A 16,790-nucleotide genomic window follows, 5' to 3' on the forward strand; every position below is an offset into this window, starting at 1 on the left:
AATAAGTAAGTGACTAAAGAGACATTTGGACTGAAGAAAGAGGCTCTTAGACAAACCACATGGACATGTAAACAACAAGACGTATGCTGCTGTTGTGGCATTTGGGCAGAAACGTGGGGCACTTGAGGCAACCAGAGGGGCATTTTAGCAGTAATAAAAACACTTGGGTAATCTTAGGGACACTTTGTTTGACCACAGGGATAGTCAGGCCAACAAGAAAGATGTGACTAGAGGAGCATTTATGCTGACCAGCGGGGTATTGGGGCTAAAAAGTTAGCCATGGGGGCATGTTAACATCAATAAATTCTTTTAGGGATCCATGCAGGCTCTTGGGGCTAATAAATGGACATCTGAACCACCTACAGGGGCACTTGAGCAGCAAAAAAAAAAAACCCAACAAAAAGCAACAAGAATTGCAGAATTTATGCTAACCAGCAGGGTATTTGGACGTAAGGGCACTTGAGGCAACCAAAGGGGCATTTTCACAACAGTAAAGACACTCTGGTAACCTTAGAGGCTCTTCGGTTGACCAGTGGGATATTCAGGAGCATTTATACTGAACAGAGAGGCATTGGGGCTAAAAAGTGGGGCATAGGGGCAGTTTGAGCAACCAAAGGGGAGTTTTAGCAATAACCATATAGGTTCTTGGGGCTATCAAATGGACATCTGAACCAACAATGGAGGCATTTGAGCAACAAGAACAACACTGAAAGCAACGGGAAGTGCAGTATTTATGCTAACCAGAAGGGTATTTGGACATAAGAGTATACGGATATTTTCAGAAAGAACCCCAATCTTAGATTTTAAATCAGAAACACAACCGCTTTTCCCTCAGAGGAAGTTTCAAATTGTTCCTGGCAGTTCACCGATTTGAATTTGTAATTTGCCTACAGAAACAAAAAGCTGCTCAGTCAACACGACGGCACGCAGGTTAGAAAAACGCAGTCGTTTGCAGGCTTATCGATCAAGAGAGACGAGGTTGCATCCTGCCTGTCGGAGTGTTTATTTAGCCTACAGTGAGGAGGAGAGCCTGTCCTCCGAATGCCAATTAAGCCGGTGATGGTCAGATCATTGTCACGCCGCGCTGATGACTGGCAGTCCTGACAAGCTGGCTGAGCGGTGCATGTGGTTCCTTTAATTAATTGCCAGCAGAGCTCGGCTGCACGTGGGTGGACGGAGTGAATGTGGATGTCAATGGAGAGCAATGCTTTGTCTGATTTATTTATTTATTTTTTGGGTGAAACAAAGGGGAAGGAATTGGAGCAGAGTAAAGCTTGGCTGCTCTCTGACAGAATAAAGTGAACGCTTGATCTCAGAAGCACAATTTGCCCGTTACTGCAGAGCAATTTGTCTACGAGCGAGGAACAAAACTTGCGGCATTCATGCGAGGGTAAGCTATAGGTTAGCTTTGCTCTTCCTCGAGAAGTTCATGCTTCCTTTATAGACACACCAGTGCATTTGAACCAGTGAGTTCCCACGAGCTGCCGCCAGATTTAGGCACCAAAAGTCAACATTAGCATTTCAGAGGCCGATCTGTTTTCATTAGCTCAATCTTGGGTAAGATTTCCCAAACTCCCCGGGAGCCTGGAGCAGTAGCAGGCATTTACGGACTCCAGGGGTGGGTTGCCATTTCAGAGCCTCAGCGCATCGCAAATTTAAATTCATTATCCTCCATAATTAAAGCAAATATATCAAAGCCTGCTTACAAAGCAGCGATACCATCAGCGAACTCCAGAGGGACCGAAGCTCAGGCCTGCAGCTCAGGTGGCTTCCAAGATATTCAACACACACACATGCATATATATATTTATAAATACAGCATCTTGTTAAAAGCATCCCCAGGGTTCACTGTAATAATTTTAACCCAAACTATTCTCCTCCCCTGCACGTATGCCACTCATCTACTAATGAAATGTAATTGCCGCTACTGTTAATTACGCTCTGGCCATCACATTTCATTTTCAAGTCCTTTTACGAGCAAATCAGGTCTACTTCTGTGGCAGAACATAGTTATATTATTCCTGTAGTACTCTCAGAGGAGCACAACACTGACTTTATCATTATTTCTGGTATTTTTTTAATCTCCCTTGAGATAATATAGCAATATTCCACTCTCATCTAATCTATTGGACTTAATAGCATACTGTTTTGCCAGCAGAGTGCCTTATGATGTTATTATGAAGGTTTACGTGCATGCAGCGTTGGTCAGGCTAAATAAGATGAATCGGTCTTGACATATCTTAGAGGAAACACTTTCCTTTAGAAAACTAGCTGAGCAGCGACACACTGCAGAAATATCCAACTTTAAAGGTCATTTAAGCTCAAATAACATTTTTAGATTGTGGTTTTTGCTGCTAAGGTGATGCTGCTATTTGGCACTGGGACATATCTCTATCTGTATATGTGTGGTGTTTAGAGAGAGCAATATCTTATTCTACCATACTTTAGCAACAATAAGGCACTTGGGTGAACAAAGAAGCTTCTAGGTCAACCAGCGGGGTAGTTAAGTAGATAAGAAAGGATGATTTTACCACCCAGAGGGGCATTTTAATGACAAAAATGCATATAGGGTAGCCAGAGGGTCATTTGAGCTGAAAATAAGGCCACAAGGTCAACAAAAAATGGCATTCTAGCTACAATAAAGGCATCTTGTTGACCGATGGGAGACTCAAACCAAGGATAAATTTGGATGTATCAGAGAGACAGCTGGGTGACAAGAAAAAGACATTTGGGTAACGAGAGAGGTATTTAGCCCCACTTGAGATGAAAAGAGATGTGTAAGGGCACTTGAGGCAACCAGAGGGGCATTTTAGCAATAAATAAGTGACTAAAGAGACATTTGGACTGAAGAAAGAGGCACTTAGATCAACCACATGGAGATGTAATCAACAAGACGTATGCTGCTTTGGGGCATTTGGACAGAAATGCAGGGTACTTGAGGCAACCAGAGGGACATTTTAGCAACAATGAAGACACTCTGGTAACCTTAGGGGCACTTGGGTGGACATAAACACACTTCAAGCAACCAGAGGGGAGTTTTAACTATAACCATGCAGTCTGTTGGGCCTATCAAATGGGCATCTGAACCAACGACATGTGCATTTGAGTACCAAAAACAATAACAAAAAGCAACAGGAAGTGCAGTATTTATTTGGACATAAAGGCATATAGGTATTTATACCCACTTGGGAGCAGTTGGAGCAACCAGAGGGGCATTTTAGCAAAAAACAAGCGACTAAAGAGGCATTTGTGCTCAAAAAAGGGGCACTAGGATGTTAAAGGGACAACTCAGGCTACCAGAGGTGAAACTGGGTCAACCATAGGGGGGGAAATTTTGGGTTAACTGCTATAATTAGGCATAAAAGTGTCTCAGCAGGGACAAACATGTCCTCGCTAAATAAATATTAAAAGCAATGGCACTTGTTAAAAAGAGACATTCTGTGCCCCCCTCCTGTGCGCCTCCACTTTAAAACTGTGCGCCAGACTGGAAGGACATTTATTTATTATTTTTACTTATTTATTTATTTTTTTGCAGTGCAGTCACAGCCACCAGCCGGAGCCACCAGAGCGCAGCGGTGCAGCAGGACTCCCGGCTGCCTCCCATCACATCCAGCCTCGCTTTCTGTTTTTTTTTAATACCCACAAACCCTGCAGCCTCCGGTGCGTTTGGGTCCATTATTCCGTCCTCCCCGTGCAGCCAGAGGGCGGATCCGCTCCCGAGAAGGAGTGGAAGCGGTGGGAGGGCTTTTCTGTGTCCTCGCTGGGTTGGGAACGTTGCAAGAAAACAGTGAGGAAGGAGCCACGCCGCCCACTGAACAGGAGCGCACCGACGATTTCGCAACCGCCGTTGCCGCCGCTTCTGCTGCTGCTGCCCCGTTTAGACGCACCGTGGAGCGGAGGAGGAGGAGAGCAGACACCCGCTGACAGCCAGCCGAACGGACGGAACCAAACAAAAGGTGAGCGCTGCTTTCTTCCCCCCTCTCGTTTTAAATTGCTCATTTTCTACACGGAGTCTGGCGGAGCGTTGAGGAAACAAGTTATTTCCGAGGGGCGGATTGCTTTGTTTTTCACGTTGGGAGCAGCATCCCTGTTGTTTGTCTTTGTCTCTGCACACTTTTGCATGTGTGTTGTGCTCTTTGAACACAAAATGTGATTAAAGTAATGCATTTTTTTTTTTTGCAAGATTTAACAAATGCGCTTGAAATGAACTTCTTTGAGGTTATCTCTATCTTCCTTTCTTTGCTGTCACACCTCCTTTGTGCTGTTATCAGGGTCTAAATGCTGCTTTGTTGGCACCATTGTTCCTCACCTTACTTCTGCATTCTTAGAAACAGGAATTAATTGTGTTTCGGCCAGACTTTTATCTCACACCTCGCTGCAGTCTCCTCCAGTTACAGTCTTGTTTTTTTTTAAACTGTAATATTGACTTCCATCCTGCCCTGGAGCAGCAGTGTAAAGCGACAGACAATGAAATATGTGTCTCTTCTCTGATGCAGAACTGATAAGCGCTCCAGCTGTGCCACAGGCCAGCTTTGTTCTTGTGCAATTTGCTTTTCCCCCCCCAGCAAATTATTTCACGCTCGTGGCCAGGAATCTAAATTTAAAGTTTGTTTCCACCCAATGAGCGCTGTGTTCCTCGCCAGGTCTTACTATTTATTTGTTTTACAGCTGTCGGACTCCATCCAGCATTCAGGATGTGTCGCTTAATTCTCCGTTTTACTGTAATTGCCTGCAGGATTAAAGTGTCCGAATGGGAGTTTATGATTCCTTGTTTTCTGCCAGCAGTTAAACCTCTGCTGCCGCTCGAGCTGCTTCTTTGTGGTTCGTTCCTTTGTGTCTCACTCTGAAAATGACTTTCAGGAGATGACGTATGGAGTTGAATTGTGTTGTTTGGACAAAGTGAGGAATTTAAAGATTGTGATCATCGTCTGATAAACCAACCACAAAGCCCCTGTGGCTAAATTTTCCTCCAGCCCCAATTAGCCCCTTGTTTCTCACACTTTTCTTTGTAGATTTGGTGTCTGGTATGTTCTGCAGTCACAGATTAATATGCACAATGCCAAAAAAAAGTTCAAGATGAAGTAAAGGAGCCTCGTTGCTTGGAACCCTTTAATTCGGAGTGAATGGAGTCATTTACGTCATGGAAAATGTGGAATCAAGGATTTTCTTTAGCTTGATGAATGCATTTATTTTTCTTTCTCTTTGCTTTTTTTTGCCTTCGTTGGACCTTCAGCTGTTAGGAAACAAGTGGAAAGACAGAAGTTTGGCGTTCAGCAAAGGCTTCTGGCTGTAACTGAACCAGAGACGTCACACGTAAATGTGGCCTGGACTGCAACTATTTTGCATTAATTCAAATTTACTTGAGCACAATGCTTAATTTACATATGAATAAACACATTTTCTGTGAAATTAGCAGAAACCGCAGAAACAAAAGGGAAACCTGAAGCTTATTGGGGTCTGGGTGTTCTGGGTTTCACCATATCTTCTCAAATCCGTTTTTACGTTTCATTTAAATAGAGATTTACTACATGTGGTGAAATGTAAAATATCTTCTCCAATAGTGACTTCAGTAATGTATAAATTGGTATCGATATAGTATGCAGATATGCTAAGATATGTGTTAAAACTATCCAGACATTTTAAGAGAAGGAAATGCCAATTAAATGAATCTAACAGAGGTTATTTACACAGTTTGAAAATCAAATTAGCCAATTATGCTAATCAAACACAACAGCTATTTACTAAATTAGCAAGTTAAATGCTGTTTCTGTGTTAATTATGTGTATAATTTTTATTTTACCATTGCTAAACAGCACTGATTCAGTTTTAGGTCAGATATACTTACTAAGTCTATATTCCATCTTTTAATTTTTGAGTCATTCCACGAAACCGGTGCCTTTTCAACTTTGAAAATGTAAAATTTAAACTATATTTAATTTTTATTTTTTAAGTAGCCAGGAACCACAGAAGGTCTTAAATGACAGGAAACTATATTGTGCCATCTCAGGCTGTGTTATTTAATATTTGTTAATTATGTCAAATCCTGTTACTGTGGAAAGGTAACAGGGTTGACAGTAACAAGGTTGACCATTTTAAACTAATTTGCTTGTAGCTAGCTAAAATAAATGCTAATTAAAGTGCAAGCTATGTACTTTGAAAGATAATTACTTGTAGATATTGATTATATTTTGAAAAATAGAAAATTGATTATGTTTATATGTTAAAAACTGGTAACAGGATTGACGTTGTATGCTTGTCCCCCCGGTTAAACCTTGAAAAAACTTCAAAATACCAAATCCGAGATGAGAGAAACTTACTTGTCAATGAGCTGTTAGCATCCTGGTTCCGAGATGATGCAACCTCCTTTAAATCCTGTCAAATCTGGAATGTACCATTATTTTTATAGGGTTTTTTAGTTAGGGTAACAGGGTTGACACGAAATCAGGGGACGCCGATAAATTGGTAATTTATAATGGTTAATATATATTATTATTACCAAAAACACTGTTTTACAATAAGATCATACTTTAAACTACATGTAAATGTAAAAATTTTAACATTTTGCCTACATTTTACAAATGAAAAGTCCTGTACACATACAACAATAACAGTGAGGGACAGGCCAAAAACCTCACCCTCTTCAGCATGAAAGTAATTTAAATTAATTAAAATAACATTTCACTGACTTTAATTCGATGTTATTTTAAGGAGAGAAGACAGGGTAATGTTATAGTTTTAAATGAAATATTAATTTGTTGTTATCATAATTGTATGACTGATTATTTCTTGGGGACGCAAAAGGCACCGATTTCATGGAATGACCCTTTTACTATAAACACATTACATATTAGCGAGCTAACATTAGCTAACCCTCGAAGTGGGTCAGCATTAGCAACATAACATTAGCTTTGTCATTAGGTTCGGTGAACTCTCTAAATGCTAACATTGTCTTTGTATTTTAGTTTAGTTTACTCACTCTAAGTACGTCGTATATTAGCAAGCTTAAATTAGCTTTGTTGAAATGAGCTTTGGTAGTTGGTTCTGTTCACTCACTCCTAACATGACATTTAATAGCAAACTAGCATTAATTTTGTTGGTCGATTCAGTGAACTCTCTAAATCGGTCATTTATTAGCATACTAGCATTAGTTTTGTCAGTTGGTTCTGTAAGCTGAGTGTAAACAAGACATTTACTAGCATGCTAAGGATAATTTTGTTAGTTGATTCATTTAGCGCTCTTTAACTGGGACATTTATCAGCAAGCTAAAATTAGCATTGTCAATTGGTTCAGTTAGCTCTTTCTTAGTGAGTCATATATTAGCAAGCTTATGTTAACTTAGTCAGTTGGTTCATTATTGTTAAAGAGTCTAAATATTTAGTGATCTTTACTTGAGAACTAGTTTGTGTGGTGTCACTTGGTATAATTTATGGGTAAATTAATGGGTTAAACTCAATAATTACTTTCAGTAGTCATTTTCCTCTTTTTAATCCACTTTGTAATGTCATTAGCGGTGTTTGTCAGATCACTAAATAAGCAGGGATCAGTGTTGTTGACTCATCGGGAGGTGATGTAGTGTAAACAGGTTAACATCAGGATGTCAGACAGAGCGCAGGAGGACAAACAGTTCATTTCATCTGAGAGTTCAGTCAGTGCAGTTATTCAGGCGCAATCTTACACTGACATTACTGAGAGATAAATGAAATCTGTTCCCAGTTCTCACAGTTTATGTTCTTTGGAGGGTTTACATTCCTGCCGTTTTGTTTTTAACACTGGCTGATTATGAGACTAAACAACAGTCACATGAATTCATAAGTTGCTTGTTTATTGGGCGACGCTGTGGTAACCTGTCAACCTGCCAGATTAGAGGGTTTGGCAGCTAGAGGCGGGAAGTTAAAACAAATCTGATTGCACTGTGAGTGATGGATTATATGGGGCTGTTTTACAGTTGGAGATTTAAGACTTTTATGTCCAAATGGCACCACGCTCACCTGGACAAACAAACTAAACAAAAACCAGTACACGTTCTGCTAAAGCGCTCACGGATTCGGCCTCGCTGTGATTTTTAAAAGCCGCTGAGGCATTTCACAGAGACATTGTGGTCTTTGTTTTTTTTTTTATAAGCAAAATGAGAATAGCAAAGCTGCCAAGAAAGCGGTTATCTCAGTAGCAGGAGTGCATCACTTGGTTTTGTTTGTTCAAGTTGTTGGAACAAGATAAGGAACTTATGCAAAATCTTGAAACACTTTCGTTCGTATGTGGGGAAAATAAAGCTCTGCTGAAAACACTATGGATGCCTGGTGAAAGTGATATAATATAGTGACAGAGCTGCAACTATTCAAGCCTTTCTGAAGATGAATTTTGACATCACTTGGTCATATTAAAGATGGCTTCTGGTTTACATATTCCCTTAACACAAATGATCAAAAGTGTGTAGCCACGGGTTACTTAGGGTTAGTGGCCAATGATCGTTTTAACCCTCTGAACCACTAACTACCACCAACATTACACCAATTATCACAAAAATTGTCAGATTTTCATCTTTCACGTGGTTCTACTCATCTGTAACATGAAGTTCTGTTGGAAAACCCAGTCAACTCTGACCTTAAAATTGTAATATTTCATCAAAATGACTTTGTTCTACATATCTCATCTTAAAAATTTGCCAAAAATAAACAGTTTGCAGTAGCTAGCCTCTGTAGAAAAACAAAAATTCTGTGTTTTTTGGTGCAATTGTGAAGTCACTAGTGACTCAGCTGTCACGAACAGTCACGAGACAAAAATTAAAGAACTTTTCTGCTGGACTAGGATGAACTGCAGGCTGTGTTTGCAAAGAGCAGGTAGGGAAAGGATGGAAACAAATTTAAAATGTTTGTTTATCCAGTATTGGTAATGCCAATGGGAACATGCTGCACATGTTGATTTAGTTCATTTTTTTTTAGTTTTTGTAAAATAAATTATAGCTGTATTATGTTGTGTTGTTTAATTGAGTTGTACGATTTTATTACTGCAATGAAAAATGAGCCCACAGTGAGCGGAAAAATGTGAGAAAAGGAAAAGTGGTTTCTAATGGTTGGGGGGAAGTTTCAGTGCTACATCACACAATGCCTTAATATGAAAAATGTCCAATGCATGACAATTTAGAAGAACTCGAGAGCCTTGAACTGAATCCCATCCAACACCTTTGGGAGCTAAATGAGACCATTCTTGTTGCAGTGTTACAGCGTCCGCATACTTTTGGTCCCATAGTGTAGGTTAATAACATATAAAACTAGAATGAGTATGGAGCACAGGTATAAAATGCTCACTAAACACCTAATTATACTAAATTTCCTGTCCCGGGTGGAGTCTAATTTGTGGTGAAATCAACCTGCTCATTTAAATTTTGGAACTTCTCTATTTGCAAGAAAACACAGCCGGGAACACTAAAACGCAGGCAGAATTTAAATTAAAAGCACCTTTTTTGTAGGGAACGGTATAAAATCCCTGCACTGAATGTATTTCTATGCATCCGGTACGATTAAACCCCTGGGGGTATGTGTCGCCTTATATCGCCTACTCTTACCAGTGTTTACTTGGCTTTATCTGGCAGTTGCTGCCTTGTGTGAGCGCTCAGAGGGAATGAAGGTAAACAGTGCTGTAGAGTTTGTTGAGCCTTGGATACGTTCACAGCTGTGAAATTGTCCTTTAGGATCTCCTGGCGTCTTATTCCAGCTGTTTTCCTTTTTCTCTTATACTCTTGAGTGGACGGGAGATATTTGAAATCAGATTTTTGGCAGTTTGGCATCAGAAAGACTCAACAGATTTATTCTGTTGTATTGAAACAGACAGATTATGTCTTAGTTTGTTGCAGGTCAAGTTTTACTGCTGCAAAACCCTTGTTTGTCCAATTTTGCCGATGTTTGCAGGTAGCACTGGATGATACGGTGGTTGGACCATCGCTGGTGCTACTTCAGTTAGGAGAAATGCTTTCTATGATTAATCCGTTATTTTAGGGCAGCAGCAGGAGGAACATCCCCACGTTTTGGACTGTTGGATCTGACTTATTAATGAACGTATACTTGGAGTTGACTAGAAGCTTAATGACACCACGTCAAATGAAGTCGTTGGTGTAGCTTCATTCTGTTTAAACGTAGACAAAAAGTTGAATAGAAACTTTCCAAAAGAGCAATTTGTATATCACATCTCAACAACTAACATCTTAAAACAGCAGCTAACTTGTCTATGTTTCTTTTCACATATAAAAATGTGGCGTATGGTATAAGATAATCAGGTTAAACTGATTTAACATACTGCAAATATCAACTTTTTATGTTTATTTATAGTGTGTTTAAGCTAACAATGCTAGCAGTTGGAGTGTGGCTCAGTTAGTGGTTGGAAAGTGGGTTTTAGTTGATCAAGATTGCGTTGGTTGACTACAGCTTTGGACTCCAGTTCCATTTAGTTGCTGAAAAATGCTAAAACCTGAGTTAATGGGTTCAAATTGGGAATGCCTAGGTTTATAAAATGCGAAACCTTTGGATATAAACAGTTAAACGTGTCCTGTTAGCAGCTTTATACACACTAAAGATTGATAGCTGCAGTATTAAAAGCCTCTGCTCGTCACTACATCATGTAAATAAACATGACAAGATTAACTTGATCAGTGATTCCTTGTTTGCTCAGACTTGAACACGTCTAACCGATGTTGACTTCAGGATTAGCCGTCGCTCTCCGTCGACAGATATTTCTGCCCTGCGCTCGGTGTTTCTGTAACCTTTCTGGAGACCTTCAGTCCAGCCCTCCATACATCATTTCCCACTTTATTCTCCTCCCATTTTCCAAAAGCACACCTCGGCTGTCTCCTTTATTAATTTCTCCTCTCCCAGGACGCCGGCAGGTCCGCTTCAACCTTTTTTTCCTCTCGGCTTCATTTGCATCTCGGCTCCACTCGGCTGCCCAAGTGTTTTCCGGGAGTCAGGTGGCTAATTGGTTCCCATCTGTTGGGAGAAAGTGGCCCTTTACGGGATCTTGGCTAATTTGCGTGAGGAGTTTTACCATATTGATTGAATTTTTCCTCCTCTGCCCAGAGTTCAGGCTGATGTCTTTGCTTGGTGCCACAGCAGCATCTTTTGAAACATGAAATCTTGTCGTCTTTGATGGCTTTAAGATCTTAATCAGCTTTCATTCTTTCTAATCTGTGTTTTTTCTTTCTGTTCTGAGTTCGCAGAAAAAACACAATAATGCAGACTTCCCACTGGGTTAATAATTTCACAATGTCTATGTGCAGTTTGCTTCTGAGTGAAGATAAGGCCGAGAGCAGGAAGTCGTCGCAGCAAAACAGGAAGTTACAGGAAACACTGAGACGCTTGTACAAACCACGAAGAGGACATCTTGTTGATGTCGTTGCTACCTGAAGTTGAGCAAACAAATACTTCACTGCTGGTTTCCATCCACTACATGCTCATATTTAATGTTTAGCATCACCAGAGGAGACTGACAGCTTCATGATTCTAACTAGTTTGCATGTTTTTTATATTAAATACTCAGTTTTTCTATCACAAATCTATCACAAATTCTCCACCTGAGCATCTCATGAATTCATCTGCTCCCGCTCACATCAGGCCGATATCTGCTGACATTTTGCTGCTGAGGCGTTAGACGGGGACAAACTCAACAAAGCAGAATGTTCACATTGTTTGGTTCACTTCACTCTGCTTCACCTCCTCATAACCAGACAAACACATTCGCTGCAGTCTTTTATTTCCTGTCCGTCCCTCTAATATATAGTTTCTCCAAGAAGCTGGCAGAGCTTCTGCTAACATCTAAAGTTAGGTTTAACCTTAACACATCTGAAAAAAAGGGTCTTGAATTAAAGAAAATGCTGTCTCAAATTGGAGATTCAATTTAAAAATGACCATCTGACCATCTAAAAAAAAAATCGCAAGATTGTGGAATTTATTTCAGCCAGAAACTACAAAGACTGAAAGAATGCTTGCTGTAAGATTTTCACGTTTTTTTGGACAGATTTTCATGATATTTTTTGTTGCAAAATAAGGATTAACTTTCAACAGAGCTAACTTTTTAAGCAGATGTGTCGGTGAATGGTGCTAAAATTCATGCAACAGGACTTTGTAACCCTCCCGTGGTCCTAATTTACAGGCACCAAAAAATATTGTTTCCTTGTCTGAAAAAAAACTCCAAAAATTCTGCAAAAAATCCCCAAATTGCTGAAAATTTGCAAAACCTTTCAGGAAGAAAATTCCAATAATTCTGTAAAAGTTTTACTTTTAAAAAATCCCCCAAATTTGGCAAGAAAATTCTTGTAAATATTTTCAAAAAATGAGTAAAAATCTTCCAAAAAAGTCCTAAAAATATCTAAAGTGATTATGTATATGTGAGTGAAACCTCTATTTTCTTTGTGAACATTCATAAAAAATCAACCAACATCCAGCGAATTTCGCTGGATGTTGGTTGATTTTTTTTGTGTGAATGTTCTGAAGAAACATTTTTAACATTTTCTTTTTTCCACCAAAAAATGTTCAAAGATGTTGAAAATGTGGACATCAGAAGTTCCACTGTGAAAATATATTTTTTTCTCCACATTTTCAAACTTTAAAACAGGTCAATTTTGACCCACAGGACAATATGAGGGTAAAGGTGTTAAGATGATGTCGATTGTGCTGCGATTTCCTCTTCTGATGGCTCCTCTCCAGAAATTTTATCAAACTGGAGGTTTAAGCTGCTGCTCCGTAGTTATTTTTTCCTTGGACATTTTTTTATAGCTGGATTCCCTCCAGAGCTTTGGCTTTGTGTTGTTCAAGTCTTTTGCAGTTGCCGTCTCATCATTGGGCTTCCATTCGGAGTCAATTCTTTCTCCATCTGTTTCGTTTCATGTCTGTGCTGCTCTCAGCCGATGATTGAGGTTCCTTTTGTGTTGCCTTTCGGGGCCGTTTTCTTCCCCTCTAATTCCTTTTGTGATATGGGGTTTATTGTTTGGCTATCTCCTAATAGAGATGTAATTAAATCCACGCCGCCGGAGACATGAGCAGCGACTGATTCGGTGACCGTGTCAATATTTGCATTCTGGAAGGAAACGTCCCAGCATCCTCTCTGCTCATCTGCACTGTCACTGCACCACGTTTGCTGTCTTAATCGCTGCTTTACTGGACCTAAACAGCGACTGATCCACTTCTTAAGGACGTTGTTGTTCCGGGTGGGGAGTTCTACAGCTTGCACCAGTTTTTTCTTCTTGTTTACTCTGTATTTACTGTAAATAATTGAGAATTTCACTACTTATTGATTTAGATTTGTGTCTGGGTTAGCAGTGGACAGGCTTGTGGGCTCATATTAAAACCACTTCTTGCACAAAAATGTGCCAAAAATCCATCAGCGCCTCCATTTTCTGCCGTTTTTGGTGTCTGCACGAGCATTATAGTAGCTGTTTATAGAGTTGGTGTAAAGTCCATCTTACTTTTACAGCATTATGAGTTGGTTTGGACACAAAAAGTCATGTTTAAAGCCCAAACAACACCCTCAATCCACAAAAGCATGTACAGCATGGAAAAGATTAAAGTCTAGATGAGATTTATGACTTCAAGTTGCTTATTATGGCAACGCAGGCTACCAGGAAGTGGAGCAAGAGAGGCCATATTACGATGCAATCCTCGCTACTGGAGCTGCAGCTGCAATTATCGTGGAGATAATCGGCTCGTAACGCTTTAAAAGTAAGATGGACTTCACACCAACTCTGTAAAAGGTTATTATAATGTTCATGCAGACACCAAAAACTATACAGAAGGGAGGTGCTGATGGGTTTTTGCCACATTTTTGCACAAGTGTTCGCCTGTCGACTGCTAACCCAGACACGAACCTAATCAATAAGTAAAGAAATTCTCATTTATTTACAGTAAATACAGAGTAAACAAGAAGAAAAAAATAATGCTTCTTGTAAAAAGTGCTGAAAAAAGTACACTTACGGTAAATTTTGTGATCAGAATTGAATCATAGCGCATATATCGTAAATAAAAGAACATTTTGAGCCATTGTTTACTGTCATGTCTTGAACAGCTTAACTGTTTTCCAACGTATTTTACCAGTTTTATTCCCAATTTATAGATAATATGTTGTAAAATCACAAAACAAGTCTAAATTTGCGCATTGACTGTAAACAATGTCCACACCAATTTTTTAACACCCTCAATCATACATTTAAACACCTTTTCAAAGTTAAAAAAACATTGTTATAGAGATATTTGTATATTTTAGATATTAAAATCAGTTTCTTTTATTGTGTTCGGACATTGTGCGAAATTTAGAAAATCCACAGCTGCTTAAATATGTTCCAACTGGTGTCAGGTAACTTTATTTTACTGTTATATTTGCGTTGATTTCAGGATTTTAAAGTTTATGGTGGGTATTTTGTGTTATTTTACAGGCGATTCTGAATAAGACTGCATGGAAACAGTCTTTTTTGTATTGTTTAGTTTTATTTTTTGAGGTAAAATGCAAAACTTTTAGTCATAATTCTCGTTTTTTGTTTAGTTTCATTTTCCAAAAATAAGTATTTAATTACAACCACACCAAAAAATATTCAATAAAGCTGCTGCATATCAGCATTTATTGTGTATTTCAACTGTCTAAATTACAGTTTAGATTGTACTGCATGTCTTGTGGAACACTGATTCTGCATGAAAACAGTCTTTACTGCATTGTGTGGTATAATGTGTTGAGAAAACAATTCCAAAATTTTAGTCAAATTTTCATTTTGAAATGATATATTTAGTTTAGGTTTGGCTTCATTTTCAGTGCAACAAAACATAATCATTATCACCACTGTGTAAAAGCATTTATTGTATATTTCAAGAGTCTAAACTAAAGTTTAGATTGAATTGCATGTTTATTTTTGTGGGCTTTATCCTGCAGAGTAGCAGCTCTACGTTACCGTACGTTTCAGCTCTTACCTCTCGACTGTTTGCTCTAAATCGCTCCGCATCTGTGCCAGTTTTTATTCACAAGATTCATCATCAGATCCCTTCAGAGGGAGCTGCCGGTGATGAATCAATTCCAGGCTCCTTTTGAGAGCTTCCTGGCGACTGACGGGGTGCCGGCGTTGACCTTCTGCGACGAGGGAAGGTCTCCGTATCCGGCAGATATAAAGAAAATAGCAAGGGGAGAGTGAGCGAATGGACAGACTGAATTGCCTGGGTAAATTTAATTTAGCCATAAAAGAAGAGAGAGAAAGAAAAGGAAAGAGGAGAGGAAAGGAGGAGATGAGGTTTAAAGTGGCAATTGAGGGAAGATGACAGAAGTCAGTCGCTGTCTCAGACCTCCACAAATTGAGGCGCTTTTCAGAGAAGTGCAGTATATTTAATGCAATCACTTTTGGTTTCCTGATGTCAAGGGTTTGATTGTGTGCAGCAGGTTTGTGAGCTGATACTACTGTGTTTTCGCTTCCCGCCACCTGACACTCCATTTGTTTCGCCGCTCTAATCTAAAATGACTTGCATGCAAACAAACTCGTCCGTCTGTCCTTAGTAACGCCGTTTAATGCTTCCTTTCTTCTGGTCGGGGGGAACCTGTAGGATTCCTGAGAAGGATTCCAATTCGAATCAATCACCGTCTCCCCCGGTGTTCCCGTTGTTTTGCGGGCGTCTCCGCCCATGATGGATGCCGCTATTCGCGCTCGTGGGACAGATCGTAAACGGTGATGAATGGTGAAGGCTATTGCGTCGTGTGTTGTCAGAAGAAAATCATTTACCTCGCCTTCATAATCCATTACGTCGATGAGAGTAAAGTTGGCGGTTTTTACGGTGACACTGACAGAATACAGGCCGGATGGGATGAGTGGATGCTGCAGTTTACGTCTTTTGTTTACATTAATTTCTGTTTGGTTTGGCTGCCGGTTGGTTAGTCATCGATGTTCGGTGTAGAGATCAATTAATCTGCACTTTCTTGGTTGATTGATGGATTTTGTGGCATATAAATGAACAGACTTAAGTTGATGTTTTCTCAAAAACTATACTTGACAGATTTTTTTCAGTTTTATACCACTTTCTACTTCTGCTCATCAACATTACAGAGCAAAATACTGCACTTGTGTCAGATTTTGTAGGATTATGCATTAAAAACATACATTATAAGCTCATAATTCCTGAAGATTATCCCTCTGAAGCCTATTTTCACCTTTATAGAAACAGCACAAACCTTCCTAGGTGCAGGAAAACCATTAAACATTAAAAGTTGAATTTATCTGTTTTACAAAATTTATGGAATTAAAAATTTGTAATCAAACAGTTTTTTTCCCTGAATTTCCCAAAAGTCCCCAAAGGTGTTACCAAAACTGATCAGAAGAACGGTTTCAAATCAGTTTTTGACATATAAGACTAAAAAATAAATAAATAAATAAATTTCTCAATTTATTAAATAATCTACAAGATGTTGCACCTCTACTTGCTACAACAATATTCATCCCAAACATACAGCCATGGCCATAAGTTTGGACACAAGTACCATGACGCTTGTGAATCTTTGAAAATACCACAAAATTGTCACGTACAATAGAAATACCAGTCATAGCCATCAACCAAAATGAAATATTTCATTTTGGTTGATGGCTATGACTGGTATTTCTATTGTACGTGACAATTTTGTGGTATTTTCAAAGATTCACAAGCGTCATGGTACTTGTGTCCAAACTTATGGCCATGGCTGTATTCCATTTACAGTGGTAACTAGAAAAGCACTCAGAGAGCGCAGACCAAGGATATTGACATCCCCATGGAACATTGTATTCACATACATTTATGTACGAT

The 16,790-nt window shown here is 39.4% G+C and overlaps 1 protein-coding gene across 2 annotated transcripts in view; it reads left to right on the forward strand.

The window, feature by feature from the left end:
• Positions 1-3,520: 3,520 nt before the first annotated feature.
• rnf152 (ring finger protein 152) overlaps positions 3,521-16,790 on the forward strand; it is a 56,883-nt gene continuing 43,613 nt past the window's right edge. For both annotated transcript variants that reach the window (XM_051940416.1, XM_051940417.1), the window contains exon 1: positions 3,521-3,956. The gene's annotated coding sequence lies outside the window, so the exon portion shown is untranslated. The remainder of the gene's footprint in view (positions 3,957-16,790) is intronic.

The sequence above is a fragment of the Acanthochromis polyacanthus genome, chromosome 20, assembly GCF_021347895.1.
Source record: "Acanthochromis polyacanthus isolate Apoly-LR-REF ecotype Palm Island chromosome 20, KAUST_Apoly_ChrSc, whole genome shotgun sequence".
NCBI classification, from domain to species: domain Eukaryota; kingdom Metazoa; phylum Chordata; class Actinopteri; family Pomacentridae; genus Acanthochromis; species Acanthochromis polyacanthus.